The sequence below is a fragment of the Acomys russatus genome, chromosome 23 (genome assembly GCF_903995435.1).
Source record: "Acomys russatus chromosome 23, mAcoRus1.1, whole genome shotgun sequence".
In the NCBI taxonomy this organism is placed as follows: domain Eukaryota; kingdom Metazoa; phylum Chordata; class Mammalia; order Rodentia; family Muridae; genus Acomys; species Acomys russatus.
Window position 1 is genome coordinate 4,764,189 of NC_067159.1, and position 22,409 is coordinate 4,786,597.

Here is a 22,409-nt window from a genome sequence, read left to right on the forward strand (position 1 = left end):
AACTACAGGCTCCTCCTGAACTGGGGAGAAGCCAGCTCTGTGTTATCTACTGAGTGTTGGCACCTCTGTATGTAATTAATTGCTTGAGAGGAAGGAATATGGTCAATATTAATAAAGGAAGAATCATGCAGGGGAGGCTTGAGCAGGGGGGTGGGAAGGAAAGGCAAAATGGCTTATGAGTCCATGCCTGAGCATGGACCCTTTGGCTTCTCAGACCTCCCCACTGTGAATCCCCATCTCCCCAAGTTCTCGTATTCTTCAAGGACTCTTGCACATGCAATTAGGAATTGGTCCATGGTGTTTATGTGTTTGTTTACCCATCTTAGGCTTCCTGGAAAGATGCAACGACATGTCTGAGTTACTAGAGAGACACAGAGAGTTTGTGGGTGTTTGAAGGTGTGCTTAGTGATGTGTGGTGTCTGGTTATTGCTTGATAGTAGATGTTTACAGGGTAAAGGATGGAGGCAGAGTAGAGACAGCCCAGCTAAGTACTGAAGAGACAGAAAACTCTGTGTTTTTCTACTGGTTTGGTGGTAACTGACTCCCGAGAGAGATTACAGTGTCTTGCATCCTGAAACATAAAAGAGGCTAGAAACATGCTGAAATAAAAAAAAACAAAACAAAACAAAACAAAACAAAACCATGTTATATTTCTTCAGTGTTTCTTTTCATTATACCTTTGTTCCTCGGAACAAACACAGCAGATTCTCAGACCCCTAAGATAACGTTAATTGAATTCTACATGGCTGAGTGAGAGTGTCTTAATGAGATCTGTGGTTTGAGGACCAGGGCCTGGGGCTTAGAGCAAGTGAACGAGGAGAGGAACAAGCTTCCAGGGTACAATTCTCACGCGTGAAATGAACTTGCCAGCACTGCCCCTAGAGAGTCCTGGAAATTATCACATTCCTCTCAACATGAGAGAGAAATTCAATTTACTGATAGGTAGGAAACAGGAATGTAAGGTAATTTCAAAGTCCCAGGAGCAAAGATTCAACCAACAAGAGCATTTTAGGTCCCAAGTATGCTTCGGAGAGCCCTGCTAGTGTGGATTTGTACCTGTCTGTAATTACGTTTGTGTCTGGCTTTACCTTGGGGACCTAGAGGAACTGGAGACTTCTTCTGGAATATCTGGGCTATGCTGAGCTCCTGATAGGGGGAAAAAAATGAGTAACTCACCATATCACAACACCAAGGGCCCACACCTCCACAATGTGAAAAACCTTTTCTTCTTGAGGAGTTTAATGAGCTTGTGACACGGGCCACCATCAGTCCTTCTGTGACCAGGGTGAGCCCAGGGGCTCGCAAGCTTCAGACTGCTCAGCTCTGGCCCCCAGCCCATTGTGCCACAGTTGCTCATCAGGGGACTAGGCCACAGAACGCAGGTGCATGACAACATTTCACTCCTGGAAACATACATAGGCGCCCAGCAGGCTTGGGCCATGTGTGTTACACTGGAAAATTGTCGTGTGTCGTTTGATACTGAGAAGCTGACTCTGGAAGAGGGGCTCCTCTGACCTAAACAAGCCTTTCATCTAGGGATGCTCCCCACAACCAACCCTGTGACACAGAGGAAAAAGAAAAGCAAAATGCTCCCAGAGTGAAAAACAATGCATTCTTGAGAACAGTTAGAGGGCAAGCCGTTGCTGATCGGTTACTATTGCTTATCCCAGAATATAAAAATGTCTGCAGTGGGAAGAGAAACTGAAAGCTCACCCATGGAGCTAACTTGAGAACCTTAGATACCTGCCTCAGTTTCCCAGTCAGTTTCTACAGGAGGCTGTGAGCTCTGGACTGATGATACCATTTCTATCTGCTGCTATTTTTATTGTTGTTGTTTGTTTGTTTATTTTTAAACTTAGAAGCTTCATCAAAGTAAACACCCTGATCTGCCCACTACTCAGTACTCTCTGCGGGAAACCCCAGTTGGCTATCTTAAAGTTGATTTCTGCTGGATGGTTTGAATATTTAATTTACAATGTTTCTCTCTCTCTCTCTCTCTCTCTCTCTCTCTCTCTCTCTCTCTCTCTCTCTCTCTCTCTCTCTTTCTCCTTTTACATTGGCGTACTGTATACTTAATAGGCCCACTCACTCAAAACAAAAAAAAATAGCTATCATGTACATCTCTAGGCTGTACATGACAACCTGGTGGCTCACATCTGCAATCACAGCACTTAGAAGGCCGAGACAGGAGAATTTCTGTGAACTTGAAACCTCATCTCAAAATAAAATTCAACAAAAATCCAGGGCCTGGTGGGCAAACCATGCCCAAGAGGACACCTATCCCCGTATCACATGACACAGGTGGAGCATAGCACTCCTGAGATGACCCCAGACACTCAGAGGCTCTGGGCACCACTAAGATGAGCACATATGTGGTAGAGAGCTGGAAGGGAAAGAGAAGCAGAAGGATTGTGTGCACAATAAAGAGAGGTTAAGCTGGAGACTGGGTTGTGAGGAACATCCTGATGTGAGAAGCCTACAAGCCACCTAAGGCCACGAAGAGGGCCTTGTCTGGGTTCATGCAGCAGTGGTGATCTGTTACTACCAAAGACTAGGTAGATATCCTTGGTTTGGGCTGCTGCCTGGGACCATGTTAATATCTGAAGGCTGTGCAGAGCTGGGCATTACAGGAAAGCTGGCATGACAGCAGGAGAGCTGTCCCCATACCTTCCCCAGGAAGCACAGTAGAGTGAGCTCTGTTTTGGGGGATTTCAGGTGAGTCAGTCCAGAGGGCCTGAGTGCAGGAGAGCTGGCCCTACCACTCATCTGCCCTCCCCGCTGCCCCTCACCACTTGTGACAGGCAGGAGAGCTGGTCTTGGGGTCATGAGAGCAGGAGAGTGGGCCCTGCCCCACATGACCTGCAGCACAATAGAACTTGCCCTGAAGGCATAGGCTCAGGAGAGGGCATAGCAGTGGGAGAGCTGGCTCTGCCCTTTGCCAGCTGTAACATTGGGTGAGCTAGCTGGAACAGGGCTGGAGAACTCACCCTAGTGGTGTGAGTATGAGAGAGCTGGTGGGTTGACCAGCTCAACTACCACTCAGGCACAGATCCACAGCTTTGCGTTGGCCCACCACAACATCTACACCATCTACGAACTGCTGGAGAGTGTGAAGAGACCAGACCTACAGATCCAAAGCTGCAGCATCTCCCTGACATAGGCCAACAACAGGATTTCTGAGAGGAGTCCTGCTGAGGATCCAGTATTGATAGGGTAGCAGAAGCCAGAGGCCTTGAACCAGACCAAGGATTCATCATAGTGAACATTTGTAAAAAGAGAAGTGTGGACAAAAAGGGTATACTGTGGCACACACTGTGACACAATACAGCTTCCATGACCAGTTTGTTTGTTTGTTTGTTTAAATTTTCCTTTTGGAGGGAAGGTTGCAAGGGCAGAGGCAGATAAAAGGGACAAGAGATAACTGAACCTGGGTTGCATGATGTGACATTAACAAAGCAAGGGACTAGAGAGATGGCTCAGAGGTTAAGAGCACTGACTGCTCTTCCAGAGGTCCTGAGTTCAATTCCCAACAACCACATGGTGGCTCACAACCATCTATGATGTGATCTGATTCCCTCTTCTGACCTGCAGGTGTATATGCAGACAGAGCATTGTATACATAATAATAAATAATAAATCTTTTTTTTAAAAGAAGTTGAAATTTAAAAAGGCCCAGAGCCAACTAGACCTTCCCTACTTGTTCACCTTTTTCAAGGTTGTGGGGTGTCACGTGGCCGAGCAGTAGCCATCCGGTGAGTCCAAACTGAGTTGCAAAGCCTTCAGCCATTGACGTGGCCCCTGTGAATTTGCTCCTCTCCTTCTGATGAGAGCACATGCCTTGGGCCAGGCCTTCCCATTGCCCAAGTCTGCATCTCTGACCCTCTCCCTGAACACCTGTCCAATGTCTGTCTCCCTCCTTCCTTGCACCGGGCTCTGTGATGAATAGTATGTAAAATCCTATTCCTAGTCAGGATGAGCTGACCAGAGATGGCCAGCCCTACTACTGTTTTACAGAGGAAGCTATGAAAACACAGACCCAATATTTGCCTGAAGTTGGTTGGAGTATTTTTTTTTCTCAAGACAGGGTCTCTCTGTGTAGCCTTGGCTGTCCTGGGCTCACTTTGTAGATCAGGCTGGCCTCAAACTCACAGTGATCTACCTGCATCTGCCTCCTGAGTGCTGGGATTAAAAGCACGCCCCACCATGGCCGGCAGAGAGCCCATTCTTGTCACACAGACCTTCCCTCTCTGTCCTCCTATGACACTGACATACTGTTTTAACTCTGTCCAGAGAGTTTCTTGGGCCCACTGCAGTGATTCTGATTCTGGGATAAAATCTAAGAGTTTCCGGGTGACACGGACACACTGGCAGCAAAGAGGAAGTCTAATAATCTTTCTTACCCAGTCTTCAGGCCTCTGATCATCTGCATTGTAGTCTTCTTAGGACTGTTTTAGACAAAGCCTGTACTCTTTAACTACACTGCTTATGACATATAACAAACCATCACCACACTGGAGCAGAATCACTAGGCCATGAAAATGCTCACTGCAGCTCAAGAAGCAGTGAAACTATTTCTCAGGTCAGGGGAAATGGCCTAGTGCATAAGAGCACTTGTCATGCAAGCATGAGGCCATGAGTTCAAATCCCCGGCCTGCATGTAAGAAGTTGGGAGTGGTTGTGTTAACCCAGTGCTGTTGGGGACAGAGACAGGAGGATAACTAAGGCTTGCTAGCAACCAGCTTGGATCCAGGTCCAAGAGCCAGGGTCTCAAGAGTGATAGAGCGGGACACATGGTGGCCTCCTCATGTACACACTGGTGTGTGGTCTTGTGCATTTTTAGGGACTATAGCCCCCTTACACCTACTGAATCTTTTAAGATGGAGAACTAGCTAATGTTGAAGGCATGGCAAAGAGCATGGAGAGCACTGGCTCTCAACCTTCCAGCCTTTGATACAGCTCCTCATGTTGTATCCCCCCACGGATAAGCAACCATATTGCTACTTCATAACTGTAACTTTGCCACTGACATGAGTCACAATGTAAATATTTGTGTTTTCTGATGTCCTAGGATACCCCTGCGAAAGGCTGTTCCATCCCTAAAGGGGTCTCAATCCACGTGAGGACTGCTGACCAAGAGAGTCTTCTCTGCTCCCTAAGCCTCAGTGTTCTCGTCTGTAACATGAAAGTGGCCGCACTCCTTGCAACAGTGAGACTTCCGGTGATCTCTAGCAGATGGAGACTTGTCTATGCATTTCCGCATCTACCCTCTGGGAGACACACAGACCACGCCCCTCTTCCACCAGTCTTCAAGATCCGCCCCTTACATCCACTGTAGGCGTCCTCCCTTCCCCTGAAGGCTCCCTTTGTCTTCTTCTGGAGTTACGTACAGGTTTGATGACTTACCTATGACCTCCTAAGCTTATAGCAACTAAATTCCTTTGCTTTTCTCTAGACCTGTGAGCAGAATGCGGTTTGGGGCCCTTAGAGGAGCTGTTTGCAAGCCTGCAGAGATAAGCCAAACTCTTCTCTGTTCTTGATGCCTTCCTTGGAGGTAATTGTTCTGGCTCTGAGACTCCTTCAGGAACCAAGAGTTAAGCAAGCTCGGGACCACCTAACACAGCTCGAGGTACACCTTGTAGCTGAGGTTCAGACTGCGGCTGAAAACTAAAAATCTTTGGTTCCTGGCACCTACCCTTGGAAAAAGTAAACTGTCCTCTATTCACTTTGTCTGAGGCAGCTCAGCAACTCTCTAGTGTAAATAACAACCACACACGCACAGTTCTCGCTGATGGCTCTTATTCAGCCCGGGAATACATAGCAACGACACAGGCAACGCGAGAAGCAGGTTCTGCGGAGGAGAAGGCACTGACTGCTTAGATCACGGCCTCACTTGGTTTGCTCAGTTTGGGTAACGGTTGCTCATCCTTCCTGAGCCCCCTGTGATTTTTCCAGGACAGGAAGTACGTCATAGGGAAGTATCTGGGATGTAGAGTCAACTGGGCCAGTGTGAGTTTTTATCTTGGCCCTGCTGTTCTCTCTGTGTGTGTCATTGGTCAGGTTTCGTAATCTCTCAGTCTTTTTAAAAACTATGTAAATAAGGATAGTATCTTCCCACTCAGAACTGAGGGCCAAGGGAGGTAACATACTCGACAGTGTTCAACACACTGATGCTAATATTACATACATTAATAGCTCCAATTAGTAACCCAATTGCTTAATGTGGATAACAAGCCTTCAATAAATGTCATGAGGCTAATTAGATGCTGTGGGCACCATGTTCCAATCATTGCTTACAGAGAATCTAGGTAGGGGTAAAATGTGTGGGCTCCCTTTTTCTGTTCTCTGCTTTCTGGGTTACCTAGAGTACTTTTAGAAGTTAAGAGTCTAAAGATGTGTGCGAAATGTAGAATTCTAAGGTGAAGTCAGGTGCGGTGCTGCACCCCTTCCATCACCCAGAGGCAGAGGCAGGAAGATCTCTGTGAATTCAATGCCAGCCTGGGGTACATATGGAATTCCAAGTCAGCCAGGGATACACAGTGAGACTCTTGTTTGTTTGCCTGTTTTAATAATGATAATTCCATGGAGAATGTTTGTAGTAAGGCACCATTATATTTTGGATGGTTTTTCTTCCTGTCCCATAGCTCCCAGAAAAATGACTCATGAGACTCATTAAATATTATATAAATACTTAGGACATATAGCTAGGCTCTTTTCTGACTAGCTCATAATGTAAATTAACCCATGTACACATTCTGCCATGTGACTGGTTACCTGAGCTCAGGCACCATGCATCCATCCTCTTCACATCTTACCAGCTGAATCTCCCACATCCCTCTCTATCCCAGAATGCCCTCTGCCTGCTGGAAGTCTCACCTATTTCCTGCCTTAGCCATAGGCCATCGTTTTTTTTTAATTGACAAGTAATGCATCCATACAATACACAAAAGACTCCTTATACAAATGTTCATTGAGACAGAATCCACAGAGAAGAGTTACTTGCCCAAGACCATGCGGTGGATTAATGGTAGACCTGGAATACCTACCTGAGATACTGTACTCCTGGAATAGCATATGGATTTTCTCCTGTGGCTTCACACATTGTCTCTCACCTGAGTGCTTACCCATGTGACTGAAATGGCTTTGTTTGTCAGTGCCAAAGCCACCATGTCCTTCACTCTGCAGAGGCCTAAGCCAGAATAGAAGCAGGTGGGAGCTGGGGTTGACCAGGAGCAGCTTGGGAAAGGGGAGAGGGAGGTGCACAGGCCTTTCCCAACTCAGCTCTACCTGCCATACCTCATCTGCCACCCACACTTCTTCCACAGCACTACCTGTAAGTACATATACCGGAAGCACCCCCACTCTTCACCTTCTTAGTCACAGACTGTAGACTAGTCCTCACAGAGGTACCAAATCCCATGAAATTGCTGGAGCCACTCAGGGTAGCCATAAGCCTTTTACTGACTCTACTATTTTTTCATGTATTTGATGTTAAAACATTCGACTGTATCCTGGTCAGTATTCCTTTCCATCTTCTCATCTGCTTATCTCTCTGCAAATTCATTTGTACTCAATGATTATGGTGGTAGTGGTGGTGATGATGATGATGATGATGAAGGTGGTGATGATGATGGTGGTGGTGAAGAAGTTGGTGATGCTGATGGTTTGTCCCTTGTAGGCAGACATCCCTATGAAGCAGGGATCTCATCACCAGGTGAACCTGTGATCTGGATACTTCGCACTCCTCAATCAATTTGCTCACTGACTACTTCTGTCTCGATTTGGTTTCTTTGCTCTACTCTCTTTTGCAGTGAAAGTAGGCCTTTAAGGATGAGGGCAAAGCCTTTTCTCGGTGTAACCCTCGTTGCCTGGTGAAGTACCTGGCACACATCAAGAGCTTGGTACATGGGTAAGGGAGCTACAGAGTCCATCCCTCAACCCACACTTCATTACTTGTTAGGATGGCTGCAGAAGGACCTGGGGCCAGAGCCACAGCAGCACGAGAGATCCAGAAAGAGGCTGCTTCACCCAAGACTGAGCTGTGTGATGCTGGGATTGATCACTCTCAATGGCGAGAGAAAAAGCAGGGATGTTCACTCAACATCCAGCTTCACAGGTGGTTCTCTTTATGCGAGAATATTTGTCCCACCAGGTAGAGTGATCTCTGTCTGCAATCTCAGGACCAAGGAGACTGAGGCAGGAAGAACTTGAGTTTCCAGGCAGCCTGAGCAATAGGATGAGACTCTGTCTCAAAAAACAAAAACAAAACAAAATGAACAGCAAACCTAAAACACTCCAGATGCCAGTATCCTTCATAATAGAGTCAGGTGGGGGAGTTGTGTTTTGTTTGTCTTTAAATAATTTTGGAGAGAGGATATTTCCCTACTATCCATCTAGCCAACATTTCCTCAGAGCTTTTGAATAATGGGCCTTGTAGAGAATGCAGGGCAAATGCAGGGAAGCATAGAACTGTGCTAAGAATAACTTAGCATTTCTGCCTCCAAATCCATCAAGGTGCATGGACCGAGATGCACAAGGGTGTGCCGAGGATGCCCTGGGGACACTAGGCTAGGGAGAAGAACACTGAAAGCAAAGGGTCCAGGTAGCAAGTGCCAAGCCCTGGGAAGAGGGCCACAGTGGCAGGTGTGTGCAGAGCTGCCAGGAACTCAGTGTTGCCAGGGTAGGAAGTGAGGAGGTGAGATGCAGGAGGCAGCCCAGAGGAGGCTCAGCCGTAACCAGGGCAGATCTTGGAGAGCTACTAGACAGCAAAATGCATTTGTATTTATTGGCTATAAGATCAATATAGGCATAGAGGGCAAAAGGAAAAACGGAAGGGAGAAGGAAAGAGGAGAACAGAGGAGAGAAGAGGAAGAGGAGCGAAGAAGAAGAGGAAGAAGAAGAAGAAGAAGAAGAAGAAAAAGAAGAAGAAGAAGAGAGAAGAGGGAAGAGGAAGGATGAGAAGACTATAAATAACAACTATTTTTTCCCTTGCCCATTTTCCTGTTCCAGATCTTTCTCCACAGAGGAATTGTAAAGATTTTCTAAGTTCTTTCTAGGAAAGAAAGGTGTATGTACCAGAACTGTACTGGCTGGTTTTATGGCAACTTGACACAAGCTATAGTCATCTGAGGAGGGAGCTCAGCTGAGAAAGGCAAGGCTGGGCTGTGGGCAATCCTGTAGGGCATCTTCTTAACTAGTGATTGATGGGGCAGGGCCCAGGCCATTGTGGGTGGTGCCATCCTTGGCTCCTGGTGCTCCTGGGTTCTATATGAAAACAGGCCGAGAGTGCCAAGGCAAGCAAACCAGTGAGAAGCACCCTCCATGGCATCTGCCCCAGCTCCTGTCCCCAGGTTCTCAACATGTTTGAGTTCCTGCACTGACTTCCTGTGATGATGAACAGAGCTGTGGAAGCCTAAGCCAAATAAACCCTTTCCTCCCCAACTTGATTTTGCTCATAATGTTTCATCATAGTAATAGTGACCCAAGCTAAGACAAGAATGTTCTAATATTTCTGAGTATATATTCATTTTTTATTTATCACATACAATGTGTACTGTCCTGAACTTGATTTTTGTTTTTGTTTTTGTTTTTGTTTTTTTGTTTGTTTTGTTTTTCGAAACATGGTTTTTCTGTGTAGCCTTGGCTGTCCTGGACTTGCTTTGTAGACCAGGCTGGCCTCAAACTCACAATGATCCACCTGCCTCTGCCTCCTGAGTGCTGGGACTAAAGGCATGCGCCACCATCTCCCAGCTAGTTTAATCTTATGTATTAGAAATCATCTTAAGTCAAAACATAGCTGTATGAGTCATCAATGATTTATTTAAATTCTTCTCTGTGGCTAGGCATTCAGGTCGTTTTCAGTTTTTGCCTATTACAAACATTACTTCAAGGTACAATTTTGTTGATGTATTCATTCATTGAATATTTACTGAGTGCCTTTGTGGTACTCTATAGTAGTAACATGTATTGCTCTTTGTGCGGGTGTCTGTAAGCAGGAGGATGAGTTCTGATTCAAGGGAATGTGCCACCTTAGGGTTCAGGTATCTTTCCAAAATGTTTGCCCGAAATGGCTACAGAAATCTCTACTCCTCATACGCATGGCTGAAGATGTAACTTAGTGGTAGGGCTTTCACCCAGCACACACCAGGCCTTAGGTTCCAATCCCAGAACTAGGAATAAAAATATCACATGCAAATGGTTGTTTTGCTCTTCCTTGGTGGCACTGGGCATCACTCAGAGTTGAGAACTTTCACCGAGCTGGTAAGCAAGACCCATAGCCTTTCATTATGGCCTTGACTGGTTACTTCTGAGCAACACTGGATGTCTTTTCTAACTTATTCCCACTATAGTTCTTTCCTATAAACTGTATGCTTGGGCACTTTCCCACTGAATGGCTGCATTCCACAATGTTCTGCTTGCTCCTCGTAAATCAAGAAAAATTAGCCCTTTGTCATATAAGTTGTAGATACTTTTTCTGGATAACCCTTTCTCTTTGACTCTGTTTACGGTAACGTTTTTGCAATGCTTTCTTGTAAAGATAACGTTCAAGTTGCGTCTTGTAGGATGAGTAATGACACTAATTACTAACACGTATGTGCGCTTCAGGCATGCTGGGCTTGCTTCTGAGAGGCAAGCTACATATTAACTCATTTAATTTCTTCCCCCCCACAAAAAAGCTCATTTAATTTTTCCAACAACCCCAGGAGGGTGAGACTCCAATCCTCTCTATGTTAAGTGGAGAAACAAATGGGTGTACAGGGAAATAACTTGCGAGGACCTCACAGCTTGTAAAGGCACAGGCAGGAACTAAACCCACAAGGAGCCATTTGTGCCAGGGCTAGTGACAGAGGTGCCAACATGAGGACAGGCTGATACTGGAGAGAATAGAGAGAAAAAAGCTGGTGAGGCGTGAGATACAAGGGCAAGGGTTCCTGGCTCGTTGGTAAGAGGGGTCTCCACACCGTCCCTCTTGTTGGATATAGTTTCATTGAATTCAGGGTCCATGTCTAGACCTCATAGCACTCTACACTCTAAAAAAAAAAATGTCCATAGGAATGGAAGAAAACAGAAACACATGTCATTGTGCATGTATATGCCTGGGATATAAGACACATTATCCGGCTGAGCTACTGACTCAATAATCATATCTGGGGTCTCTAACATGGCTCCCGGGGTTCCGAGCCATGAGGTGGGCAAGACTTTTGCACAGTCCATGCTCTATTTCATAGAGACGGCCTCTGACTTATGCGTCTCTCTGGCAGCAAATGTTTCTGTCGGTGGCTGTGTTATCACACACAGGTGTATGGCAGGATGTCTTCTTGCGGGCAGCCTTGGACAGGGTACCATTCTCCAAGGCAACACAGCCAAGAAAATAGATCTGCAGCCCAGTGGTCCTGTGGTACCTTCAACGACCGGTACAATGATGGCAGATTATATGTCCCCCCCTTCATTGTCATTAACATCTTAGAATCCGCTTGGGATCTCAGCACTTGGGAGGTACAGGCAAGAGGATCAGGAGTTTAAGGTCATCCTTGGTTCAAAGTTCAAGTTCAAAGCAGCCTACCTGATATGAGATCCTGTCTTTAAAAAAAAAAAAAAAAAGCTTGTCTTTCCTACATGGGGGTGATGTTAAGTCCCGAATGATGGACAGAAGACTCTGGCATAACAAAATGTCTTGTTGCTTACTAATATTGCTCTGCTTTGGCTGCCTCTCGATGGTAATTGGCAGCTTTGCCAGAGCTTCTCGTGGCCGAGACGGGAACTGTAGGAGCAATGGCTTCAGAAGTGATGCGCTGAGAGAAAAAGAGTGAAAAATGCAGAGCCTGGCCATTCACTGTCACCTGTCAAGGCTGGCTTGTTGGCATCAGCACACTCCCACCCCACATCCTGTGCCTATGGAAGGCACATGACCAGCCATGCCATTTGACCTGCAGAACCTGGCTGCAGTTCTTTCTTAAAGTGGAGCCTCCAAGTAGCATTCCTGGAGATTGCGTTTGGCTCTTGAAATGCTTCTCCCACCTCATTCTAATAAATCAAAGTGACAATGCTGGGGTCAGACAAACCTTAGTTTATTAAGCATCTCTAAGTTCATTTTTGTCACCATCCAGTTCTCAAAAACACTGGCGGGGTCAAATGAACAGCTGGTCACAAAAACACCTTGATAAATTCCAATCACATTGGAAAAGCTACCCGAGGTCTGTGGACTCCCAGATGTGGAGACAAGGCAGATCACCCTGAAGTTAATCCTTTTCTTAGGAGAACAGGACTGCCTCCTTTTATTTATCCAATGCTTTTCTAATTGCCATCTGGGCCTAGAGAAGACACTGTTCTAGGTTCTGGGGCCAAGGTCCTTGCTTCTATTCTAGAAACTTCCATTCTGGTGAGAAGATAGTAAAGTGTCGAGCTCAATTTATAGTATAGAAATCCCATAGTATCGGCAAATGGAAATGGCCATGAAGAAAAGTAAAAGTGTTAAAGGAAGATGTCCCCAGGCATATTCCAGTCTCCTAACACTGAGGCAAGCAGGATACTGACTGCCCTGCCCAGAGCTGAAGCTGGCCTAGTTTCTGACATACAGACCCGTTGGACACTGTGAGCAGATGGCGCTAACTAGGCTAACCACACTACCCCCTTCACTCTGGGCTGTATGGTGAATAGCCCACACTAGGGAAGGAAGCTGGTCCAAGGCTCACACTATAGCTACAGCCACTTGAGGCTCAACTTGTGCAACAGGGGCAGCAGTCACTGTTGCTGGCTTGGGAAAGGACAGAAATCTCTGGACAAACTTTTGAGCCCAGCATAGTGAGTGAGTGACCATGGCTGGGGGTTCACAGAATCCCCACCTGTGACTAGCTAGCTGTAAAAAAGATATAGAAAGGTCAGGAGAAGGGGGCAGCAGCTCCTTAGGGTCCAGGCAAGTCGCGGGGAGTAAATGAGGGCCAACACTCAAATGTGAAATAGACATTTCTGATGCAGAAGGTGAAAGGTGTGGGCAGTGGCACACCTTGCCCATGGAGGCAGGAATATGGCAGAGCTGACCATGAACTCCCAGGAATATGAGCCTAAGTTGTCCAGCATTCACAGAGACTAGAAGGGTCAGTAGACATCTGTCGGCGCCACACCGTCCAGCAGAAATAAGACACCGACAACCAGACTTCTTCTCTAGATCTTTACTCAGGATTTTGCTAAGCAGGAATGGCCCCAAAGAAGGGAAGGACAGAGCTTAAGTAACAACCAAGTACCAATCAGCTTTTGCCAGGTGCTAACTCCTCATAGGTCAAAGTCAGAGCAAGGCCGCTCATCACAAGTTCGTCTGTTACCCCTGCACAGCCCTTCGCCATATGAGGACTTGTTTATCCTGGAGAGCACTCGCCAGCGGGAAGGCGGAAGGCGGAAACCGGTGCCATATAAGGGCGCCGCACTTCGCAGCTCTCCACAGCTCCCCCGTTTTAATTTATAAGAAATGAGCAAAGGGAAAGGAAGTCAGTCCGATCAAGGCTGGATCATATATTATGGCCCATCCGATCGAGGACCAATATGGGGTTAACACTCAATGCCATCCCGCGTGCAATGGGTTGAGTCCCTGCGGAGTGCAATGGCCATTGAGTGTTTTGGGCGAAGCGTGCCTTCCGACGTGCAATGGCAACAAGGCTCAGTCGGGTGCAAAGGCCAAGCAAGGGAAGGGTAGAGGGAAGCTCATTATCTTAGGTTTCTTGATCAGGACTTAAAGGCTGCCAGCCAAGCCTGAGGGGACTGTCCGGCCTCTATGGCATAAAAGGCTTGTGCAATAAGGGCACGGTCTCTATTACGGGATATGACCAAGCGTCGGAGGAACACAAGGCAGAGAAAGCTGACAATCAAAAGGGCCATAGCGAGGGCTCCGATGCCAGCCCATTCTTTAAGGTGGTGCACGGCCTGTTGAATCCAGGAAGCGAGGCCCTCTGCGATGGAAATGTCCACTTGACTGGAGTTCACAGTAACAATAGCAGTACGCAGCTCTGTCATCAACGAATCAAAGGTCCGGGACCAAATTCCTGTAAGATAGCTAGACAACTGTCGAGATAACTTTGCCGCTTTGGTGAAATTATGATATTGCACAGAAGTTATGCATAGCCCGGAAAACTTCCATTCACAGCCCAGTTGAGCTAATTGCCACAGGGTATCATTCTGTTCATGGATCAGGTCCACTCTCTGGTTAAGGATCATGATACCCCCTCTTAGATTACTGTTAATGCTGGACTGAGTATCCAAAGCCGTGGCTACAGCGGCTGACAGATTGTTCAGCATTTGGGCAGTCAGGATTGAGGTGGTCAAAGAGACAGCTGCGGCCGTGGCTCCGACTGCCGCCAGGGAAATGGCTGCAATTATGGCAGCGGTAATACCAAAATTATGCCTGGGGCGATACAAGGAGAGGGAGGAGGGAGCCTCTACAGGGACCGGGATCCATTGCGGCAATCGAGTGACCACGGCTAAAGGAAAGCGAGCCCCGTCTCAACATTGACAATAATAGCAGGATTGATTGGAACAAGACAAGAAGGAGGAATTGTAAGAGGAGCCATTATACACAAGCCAAACAAAAGGTGGCCACAGGCATAAAGGTGTGGGAGCAAAACTAATACTTCGGCCGTGTGCAACAATTTTGGTGACATTTTTCAAAAGTCTCTCCTTCCAACTGAAAGATGCATTACCTGCCATGCCCCCTCCAAGCATCACAAATGGAGAAAGATCAGAGCAACTTCCATTAATGCCACAAAGTAACCAGACATCAAACGGTCGAGCTTGGTTAGGACTCTGCCAGGTAAAATTGTATCCCGCCCACGTAGCGTTGTAAATGGCTGAAATGTGAGGGGAAAAGGTAAAAAAGGACTTTACGGCCCAACCAGCTCTATGGTTTTGGCACCCTGTCCAAGGGAAGAAGGTATCTTTTATATCAATGCCTCTGCAAAAAGGGGGCCCACCGAGGCTGAGGTGGAATGGTGGCATTATCATCTTCCATACTAGGCCACCGTCCCCCTATCCAAGTGGCATTAGTACTATTGAAGTTAAAGGGTTTTCTATCAAACCAACCGGCTGTCTGATCGTAAATTTTGATACAGCCAGGAGAAAGGGAAATATTAGAAACCTTGAAAAAGCAGAGGGTACCAATTAGAGGAATAAGCAACTTCTCATCAGCAATAGCTGTCTCCAAATCTCGGGGGAGTTAAGGGAGTTCCAGACTCTTATTGGTACTAAAAAATCTGGGAAAAACTTGTGCGTCATGACGCACTGGCATCGGTTTCGGGAACACCGACAGGATCCCCCATCTTGGTTCCGTCATTGCAGGATTCATCATCAGGAGGAGAAGCAGGAGGATCAGCGGGATTGCACCGTCGCACCAGCCGTTCCGGGACCCAGAGGGGATCATTTTGATTCTGTGGAAAAACACAAACAGACCCTCTTGCCCAGGCCAGCACAGGGTCAGGTCCGGACCATTCGCCTGTGAGAATGTTTTTCCATCTCACCTGTCCCCTGGATGTAGGGTTCCAATTAGCATGACGTTCTGCCGTCGTACGGCCATCAGCATCCAGGGTTAAAAATTTAAAGTAAATAGGGCAAGTGAAATTCGGTCCTTGGGTGTGCGACCAGACCCAATTCCCCCTTTTTGTTTTAAGAGGCATTCCTTGAGTGTGAGGTGAGCACGTTCTATGATACCCTGGCCTTGAGGGTTTAGGGTAAGCCATGTTTTATGGCAATTTGCATTTGAGAACAAAAGGAATGGAAGGATGAGGCAGTATATTTTGGGCCATTATCAGTTTTTACTAATTGAGGTTTTCCCCAAGCGGCCCATGCTTCGAGGCAATGAGTGATAACGTTGCGAGCCTTCTCACCAGATAGGGGCGAAGCAAAAATAATGCCAGAACAAGTGTCGACAGAGACATGGACATACTTCAGCTTTCCAAATTCAGGAATATGGGTAAACATCCATTTGCCATATCTTCAAGGGCAGTAAGCCTTTTGGATTTACTCCCAAGCTTACAGGGTGGAGATGAATACTACAGTTTGGGCAATGGGTAACAATGTGCCGTGCTGCCTCTCTAGTAATGTCCAATTCGATCTGTAGGGTTTTAGAATTGACATGATATAAGGAGTGAAAGGCTGAGGCCTTTTCAGGAGGAGTTTGAAACTACGATCGGCGCTTGTATCTAACAGACCAAGTATGCCTTTTCCATTGATCTTTAACTCTAACTGGCCTTTTGTCCATGTCTAAAGACAAATACATGGCTTGCCCTCCAGAGGAGCCAAAACCTTGGTCTCCTCTATTAGCTTTCTTGGAAACAAACTGACCATGTAGGCTTGGTAACAAAACTAGTTGAGCGATGCGATTGCCCGGAGAGATGGAAACTATGCCTCTTGGGGAGGAAACAAGGATCTTAACTTCCCCAGTATAATCACTGTCAATGACCCCAGGGTGAGCTATCAAACCTCTGAGTGTGGATGAAGAGCGGCCTATTAAAAGGCCCATGGAATTCTCTGGTAGTGGGCCTCTAAAGTCAGTGCCCACTGGCTGCACCCCCATTTGTGGAGTCAATACGAGTCGGGTGGTGCAGCAGAGGTCCAATCCTGCAGACCCCGCCGTGGCTCTCCTGGGTTGTTTGGAGGCCTGAAATTGGGCATAGGGGTTTGCTGGCTGTTCTCCATGACCCCATACATTTGTGGGCCCTGGAGTCGAGGGCCCCTCTGTCCGTTTTTTGGCCGGGCGTCACCAGATCCTGGAGTTAGGGGTTGACCGTTAATGTCCTTGACCGATCTGCAGTCATTAGCCCAATGGTTCCCCTTTTCGCACCTAGGACATAGCCCCGGTCCTGTACGGGGCTCCCTTTTCTGACCTTTCTCTGGACATTGGCGTTTCAAATGGCCAGGCTTTCTGCATCAAAAGCATGCTCCTGGCGTACTACCTTTTCCTCTAGTCATCTGCATCACTGCTGCGGCAAGGCCGGCATTAGTAAGGGGACCTCCCAGCTCTCTACAGGCCTTTAACCAGGCCTGTAATCCTTTAGCTTTCCAAGGGGTAATTGCAGTATGACATTCTTTAGTGCACTGCTCAAAGATAAGCTGCTCTACCAGAGGCATGGCAGTGTCTGGATCGCCAAAAATTCTGCCCGCAGCCTCCATCATTCTTGCGACAAAATCAGAAAATGGTTCTGAGGTGCCTTGTATGATTTTTGTTAAGTTCCCCTGGACCTCGCCACGGTTGGGCAGGGACTTCCAGGCTTTAATGGCCAAAGTGTTAATTTGTGCATAAACCTCTGGAGGATAACCTGTTTGAGCATTAGCAAATCTCCCTTGACCCATAAGCATATCCATATCCCAAGCTGCATCCCCAGCCCTTTGATTTTGTGCAGCTTGCTGTTGAGCTAGATCCTGATAAAAAGATTTAAAACCCAAGTATTGGCCCATGGACATGCAGGCTTTTACCATGCTGAACCAATCAACAGGGGTCATGGCCTTATTGGCAAGGCGCTCCAGCTGAGCATGTGTGAAGGAGGCCTGAAGGCCATAAGTTTGGACGGATTCAGCCAGACTCTTGAGCTCCTTAAAATCTAGTGGTTCATGGTAACGCTGATTATTGGCGTCCACATAAATGGGAAAAGTAGCACTAGCCTGTTTCCATACTTCTGGGCACAAAGAATGTGATGGCTGTAGCGGTGACGTGTCCGCATAAGGCGGAGGCTCGGACAGAGAGACGCGCCAAGATGGCGAGTCCTCGCTCTTGGGTGCGGCTACTTCCGCTTTCTTGTTCCTTCCCCCTCCTTTGTGTTGCCTCTTGGCTAATGCCTCCATCTTGGCCATGAGGTTCTCAAGCTCCTTCTCCATTTCCTCCATTTTTTCCTCCTCTTCTGAACTACTCTTTGAGGAGGACTCTCCATCTGTCATGAGGCCATGGAGGTTGTGGTAGAGGCGCCCTCCCTCCGGTGTTTTCTTGTCCTTCTCACTGGAAGCCCCTTCGGACCTACTCTCTTGTAGCTGTTCTAATGCTTCGGAGGATTTCTCAACTGCCTGACAGCAATTCTCGTCCTCCAGACAGCTACGGACAAGCCTCCATATGGGGCGGACTCCTCCTTTTAAGCTCCCCTGCTCCCAGGCGAAATCTAAATCTCTGCCCAATTTATCCCAACAGTTCACATTCAGGTGCCCAGAGACCGCAAACCAGGGGGCAATTATATCTACTTCTTTCAGAAAGGTTACAATGACTTCCTCTTTCATTTTTAAGCCTTTGGCTTTCAATAGCTCTTTTAAGGCTGCTTTGATTGGACATGATGACGAATTCCCCATGACTACAGGGTCGTCAGCCGTCCCCCGCTTTACCGCAGACTGTAATCTGTCTCGACCTGAGAACCTAACCTTTTGGGTCCGACAATCCCGGACACTTACCGATCGATCGCCCTGTAGATCGTAGTTCTGAAATCCGGCGCAACGGGAACTTTAACTTCCCCGTACGGGCCACCACTTGTCGGCGCCACACCGTCCAGCGGAAATAAGACACCGACAACCAGACTTCTTCTCTAGATCTTTACTCAGGATTTTGCTAAGCAGGAATGGCCCCAAAGAAGGGAAGGACAGAGCTTAAGTAACAACCAAGTACCAATCAGCTTTTGCCAGGTGCTAACTCCTCATAGGTCAAAGTCAGAGCAAGGCCGCTCGTCACAAGATTGTCTGTTACCCCTGCACAGCCCTTCGCCATGTGAGGACTTGTTTATCCTGGAGAGCACTCGCCAGCGGGAAGGCGGAAGGCGGAAACCGGCGCCATGTAAGGGCGCGGCACTTCGCAGCTCTCCACAGACATCCAGCTGTAGTGGCTCCCTCAAACAGCCAAGAATGACAGACCAGTACAGACACCCCCAAACAGCCATCTAGGCCACCTATAATAGGAGGAAACGTTCACCCATTATCACATAGTAACTCAGGGAGAGCCCATTTGGTGCTAACCATGATGAAGAAGTCTGGACTACTGTGGTCTTCCTTCAGGATCACCAACACACAAGCAAATCTAAGAGCACGTCTGGTACCCACACCCATCACAGGGAAGTCCAGAGTTGAAATGTATTCACACACAGGATCCTAAGCAAGACAGCCCTTCTGCCCTCAGACACGCTGAGATTGGAGGCTTCTGGAACTAGAAAACCCTTCTAGAAAACCAAGTCCCAAGGAACCTCTACCTCTGACTCATGTTCTCCTACCCTGTCTTAGCTGTAAAGTTACAGAGCTCCTTTGCTGGCTGGAAAGAACGATTGCCAGGACGATGTCTCTGCAAGAAGTAAGTCTGAAAGAGAGGCTGTGGCCTCTGGCCCTGCTAACTCAGGCAGACTGGAAAGCAAGATGGAGTGGGTTGAGTCCATTCCTCAAGGATTCAGGGCCACTTGGAACCCTGAGCAGTATTTGGAAATAGGAGCCTTGTAAACGTAATAGTTCAAACGAGGGCACACTGGACGAAAGTAGGACAAAGTCATGAAAAGAACAGGGCTTATGGGGACGGACCCATATTAGGAAGAGGGCTGGTTATATGATGTTAGGAGCAGAGAGAGGGTGATATGGCTACGAGTGGAGGGGTGGCAAGGGGAGCTGGCACATGGGAGACTAGAAAGAGGCAAGGAAGACTCACCCTGGATCCTTCAGAAGGAACAGAACTGTGCTGCTTCCTTAATGTTGAGCTTCCGGCCTCCAGAAAGACATGCATGGGTGCAAGTGACTCTTATACAATTATCTTTGGTTTTTTTTTTTTTTTTTTTTCACTATACCTCTCTTCTCAGGAAGCATGGCACTGTGTTGAGGGGAGGAACCATGCAGACCGGGTTGTATCTACCATGCATGGTGACACATGCCCTTAATCTCAGGCCTTTGGGGTGAATGAAGGAGTGTACCCGACACTAGGGTCAGCTCAGTGGGGTCTGGTTCCCAGTGCATCCTGGCCGCTGGCTGCCCAGGTGTCTGGCTGCTCCTCCTCTCATCTGGATAGCATACTGATCACTAGGCTTGCCAGGGGAAATCTTCCCCACCGTCGGCATCCGCAGGGTGGTTGTTGGCAACCCTTCTTCCTCCTCACTCACATAACCCTCCCAATGCAGTGTTCTACGCTGGCTGCATCTTCATCTAAACGAGAGCTGAGACCCCACGGGAGGACGGAGAGCTGAGAGCAGGTGAACTCAGCGAGGCAGTCTCTGCTGAGCTGTTGTCAGAAGTTCAGAGGGGCGCCACTTCAGATGCGGTCTATGTAAGTGGCTCCCCATGGGGGTGGGGTCATGATGACCCTTGGGTAACCTTAAAAAGTAGAGGAGTAAGGACCTAGGATGGGGTGGTGGTGCGGGATCCTTTTCCTTTGATAATTGAATTGTTCAGAGGTATATACCTGAGGAAAAGCGTACTGGAAGTGGAACCCATTTATGTAGAAAAGGAAAGAGGTGAGACAGAACTCATGTTGTCCCGACAAGGAGGTAAGGAGCTTTTAGAGAATGGATTCTCAGTAGTGTAGGCTCATTGTGAGGTCACCGTCCACTATTGTTTGAAGACTGTTCCCACTGTTATACAAGAGGTCTTAAATAAAACCTGTGCAGTTCCCTTGGCAGTAGGATTACTTTGGACAGATTCTAGACAGTGGTTCTCAACCTTCCAAAGCTTTAATGCAGTTCCTCGTGTTGTGATGACCCCCCCAACCATAAAATTATTTTCATTTCTACTTCACAACTGTAATTGTGCTACTGTTATGAATCATAATGTAAATATTTTTTGGAGACAGAAGTTTGCCAAAGGGGATGGCAACCCACAGGTTGAGAACCTTTTCCTTAAAGCCTTCAGAGAAGGATAATGTCACCTGTCAGGAGGGATGATGTCATCTGTCAGGAGGGATGCCGGAGAGCCTGAAGGTGCCATTAAAATGATAAAATCACATGTAACCCACATGAGGGAGAAAAAAGGAGAGTGTTGAAGCTCTTTAGGGAATTGTGCAGAGCTGGGGTGAGAGCTGGCTGCTACAGGAACCAGAGAGGAAAGCTAGCCTATCAATTGCAAGGATCTGGTCTAAATACTGGTGTTTGCTGTTATCTGACTCATTTTTTTGACTATAAATTGCACCTGACCATAAGATGAACCCAGTTTTTTTGAGAAGTAAAACAAGAAAAATAGTTAAAACAGCCATCAGACCATAAGACGCACCCTGATTTCCCCACCACTTTTGGGGAGGGTGGGAAGCACATCTTATGGTCTGAAAAATATGCTAATTTCTGTATCAGCTCTGAAGTATGTGAGATTATTCTCACTTTATAGATAAGAAAGTTAAGGCTCCTCTGGTTTGTGCAGCATACCCGAGGCTTCTCAACTAATAAATAACACAACCAGAGATCAACAAATGATAGTCGAATGGATATAGAACTGCAAACTCTCTTCCTCCAGGAGAGTCTCACAGAACAGAAGATCCTTGGACACGGCTTACCGTTCTTTTCCCAATACTTGATGAAGTCTTTCCATAAACCTCTGTAGAACTGGGGCCTGCAGATGCAAGGCTGTAACCTCAGCTGCCCTGGAAGCTGAGGTGGGAAGTTTAAAGTCAGTCTGGACAACTTAGTGGTAACTTGCCTCAAACTAAAAGTCACAAATAAGGATGAGGCTTTAGTTCCGTGGTGGTACAACTTGTCCAGTATGTGTGGCCCTCAGTTTAACACCAACACCGGAAAACAAACAAAAACCCTCACAGAGAAAGGAGAGAGGTAGAGGTGGGCTTTTCCCTGGAAGACTAAAGTATTCAAGGGAACAGAGTAGCTGCCTACATTTATGTGAGGAATATACCAAATGACTCCCCAAACCTGTGGGCTTGGGGTGCTGGCCTGTAATTTCAGAGGTTAAGGGCCAGTTTGGGCTAAAGTGTGAATTCAAGAACAGTTTGGACAACTTAGTGAGACCCTGTCTCACAACAAAAAGACAAGTGGAGATCTAGCTCAAAGACAGAATGTTTGCATGGCATGTCTAGGCCCAAGCTCAGTCCTCAGTATGCACAAACTGTCCAAAGAGCCCAAAGACCAATGGTGGATAGGTGGACATATAGGGAAGGGCTACAGAGATGGCTCTGTGGCTAAGAGTGCATACTGCTCTTGTAGAGGTCCTGGGTTGAACTCTCAGCACCCACATTATGTGACTCACAACTGCCTGTAACTATAGTTACAGGGGAATCCAGTGTCCTCTTCTGGTCTCCAAGGGAATGTGTGCTCATGTGCACATACCCACTCACAGACAGATACAAATAATTGAAGAATGATTTAAAAAATAATAATGGGGCTGGAAAGATGCCTTAGCAGTTAAGACCGTGTATAGTTCCTGCAGAGGGCCCAGTTCAGTCCCCAGCACCAATATCAGGTGGCTCACATTTGCCTGTAACTCCAGCTACA